A 3284-nucleotide genomic window follows, 5' to 3' on the forward strand; every position below is an offset into this window, starting at 1 on the left:
GGAAAAAGGAAATAGGAAATCGCGAGCAATGGTCATGGCTAAGGTATAAAAGCAGGCAAGCAACGAAAAAAAAGAGAAATTTGGACTTTGCCGTGACAGCGCAAAAGACTGCTGGCTAAGTGAGAGTATTGAGGTGGTGTCCAGGTTTGATATCTATAGATCAGCCCATCGTTAATCTCCGCGGCTGAGTTCTATAAACCAACAGCCGATTGCCCAGGATTACAAGTTTAGTTGCTAAAAAGAAGCGTATTGTGCATTAGAATTGTTTTTTGTTCTACGCCGAAATTTATGGTGGATATGCAAAAATGACTTAATTAACTTTTGCACAATATTTTTTACCTCATAAAATGGTGGGTTAGTTAGCTTAGTGCAGGATAAATGACTTAATAAACTTTTTCACTTCTTTTTCATCTCATGAAAATTTTGAATTCGTTGGAGACCAACCAGATTACTAATATAGGCACTGACTTGGCCAGTTTGTTAAAAAAGGAATCTACTTCATGTTCGCGTTGCATTTTGCTGGCAGTGGACGCGACCAGTGCAAAAGTAAACTTTGTTGCTAGGAACAGTAGGGTGCAGTAGTTAGGATAGCAAAATTGAGTGGTTCCCGAATCACAGACACCAGAACATTTGAAAAAAATAATTCCGATGCAAATAAAACAAATGGGGACAATTTGGCCCTAAAAAGTTGCTTCCAGCATTTTTATTCTTGTGGCCTTAGCTGATTGATTCATTACTTCCACGATTTTTGAGCACTTTACAACAAAATTAGCTGTGAAACAAATAAAACAAACTTTCTCAGAAAAGGTTAGACAAACAAGTTAGGTTGCAAGGGTAAACTAAGCCGGGTCTGGTACTAAAAAAACAAAAAAATTTTCAGAAGACTGACCTGAGCAGAGAGAAAACGGGAAATACTTTGGTCCTAATAGTTTTCTTAAAGTTAGCTTAGTGCACAAAAAATGCCACAAAAAACCTTGGTTGAAAAATTGTCAATATTTCGTCGATATGAATGTCACATGTTTTCAAAACAAAAATCTCTCGCCAATTTGAAACTGGCGTCAGTTCTTTGAAAAAAATACTGATTTGTAACAGATTTATGAAAAAAGTTGACATATTAATCACCTGACCTAAAGTATAAATGCAGCTTCAAAACTTTCAGCAATAAAAAAACAATGAAACTCGACAATCAGAAACTGATAGAAAATTTGTATTAAAGATCTAAACAAAATATTACTTATTATTGCTTCTGATTCTGAAAATCATCTTAAAAATTCTACAGATTAACTCTCTCCAATTTTTAAACGAGAACTGATAATGACATTAAAGAAATTTTCTGAAAAAGCAAAATTCAAACAAAATGTTCGTTCTTGTTTCGTTGACTATACTTTGCCTATAAGATGAGATAGGGTATAAAATAGAAGAGGCATCCAATCCAGAAACATAGATAAGCCAGTGTTAATATTTATAACTTAGTTAATATCTCACCCTCGAACTTCAACAGTTTATCCCCTCAGAAAAAATATAGCCAATGTTTGATTAAATGAAATCTGAAATTGCTTTATTCATCCAAGTGAAGCAATTTTGTATTCAGCAAAGCTGAACGTTTAGCCAATGGGACTAACCGAGTGCAGGGTACTTCAATGGTTACCTACCATATTGTGAATAACGCAGTTCGCAAAAGCTGACTGCAAAAACAAACTATGCGGACAGAATCGAAACCAATGAAACGCACCGGGCGTTGTAAAGCGTTCGTTGTCATAATTGAGTAAAAATTTCAACCCTCGGAAAGCAGATTTGATAATTTTGCAAAAACCTCAGAAGCCTAGAGGATTAATTTTCAACATATTTTACGTTGTGCTGCAATGTAATTCAATATGACATTCTGTTTTATAGTCCAAAGTATAGACTTCAGATTCTGTGAGTGTGGCAGAGTTATGCTCGATTTCAACTCGGCAATTGTCTTTTGGGATTTTCATCCGAATAACATTCAATCCAGTAATTGAAATTGAACTGTGAAAACAATTAAAGCAGGTATAACGAATAAAAAAACTCGATATAAATCGATATAAATCCATGAGGTGCTGTTTTTGAGTAATAGTTTGTTACGTCAGCAAAGCTTTTCGGAGCAAATTGGAATTGGTATTAGAAATGATTTCAATAAGAAAAAGGGCAGCTGAAAACAGGCCACTGTAGGCCTAATGCTGTTCCGCTGCGATTACGCGGAAACCACAATTATTATTATTATTAGTCTTTTCGAAACAATAATTTTCTATAATTGTGCAATCTTACTAATCTAACTAAAACTGTTTACCAAATAGGAAAAATTTTTGACAGGGTGAAAAAAGACTCCATTTGTATCATACTGTCCTTCTCGATCTTGGTCTACTCAGCGACTAAATGCAGTTACTTATTTGCAGTTTGGAAATAACAATTCAAAAACAATGTCAAAGGATTTGAGATGCAAAAAGTTTGAGTAGTTTTCTGAGGCCATTTTTGACGCAAACGTGAAGTTTGCCAGTCATATGATTCACAAAGAGATTCCTCGTGAACTTGTTTCCGAAACTAATAAATTTTTTATAAACAAAAACGGATATCAATTCATAGGGACTAACGTTATCAGACGCAAGGATTTCAGTGACAGCTGTAGCTATCATTTTGACGAATGTGGCAACGGATATCGTCATATGGCGGTCTTTAATTTAACTTTGCTCAAAAAGTTTTTCACGAAAATATTCGATGCTTTAGGAACTCTTTTAGAGCTGTTTAATTAAAAGATAAGTGGTTTGATTTTAATCAGTTGTCCTCTGCTCTTCGACAGTTTGTCACTAATGTGGCTCAACTTTAGCAAATGTATACGTTTATGACATTCATCTGCTAAGTGTTTTGTCGTGTCTCTGTTTTGCGTTGTTTTAACCATTTCAGAATTAAGAATCAAAATTCTTCCAATTTCCCTCTTTCTTTTGCCCCACTGACACCATTTCTCTGGTGACTGATATGCTTCCAACGTCCTGCAGTTATGGACATCGATTTGGGAAAATTGTCCTTTCACGTTTTCCGTGTACAAGTTGAGGGAAAGATGACTGGCCGATTCAGCCTCAGAGGTTCCCAGTGCTTACCTGGATGTCTCAAGGAAACTTTCTCATACCATAACTGATAGATCTGCTCATCACTTGCCCCCCTTGGTAGCTAGTAGAGAATCTCCCCTTGTGTGATGCTATTCTTTAGCAGCACAGAAGGGGAGATAGATAGTCAAATATCAGTTTAAGAGCAAGTGAAGACAGCTG

This window comes from Convolutriloba macropyga, unplaced genomic scaffold (genome assembly GCF_964194025.1).
Source record: "Convolutriloba macropyga unplaced genomic scaffold, txConMacr16.3 SCAFFOLD_529, whole genome shotgun sequence".
NCBI lineage: Eukaryota > Metazoa > Xenacoelomorpha > Acoela > Convolutidae > Convolutriloba > Convolutriloba macropyga.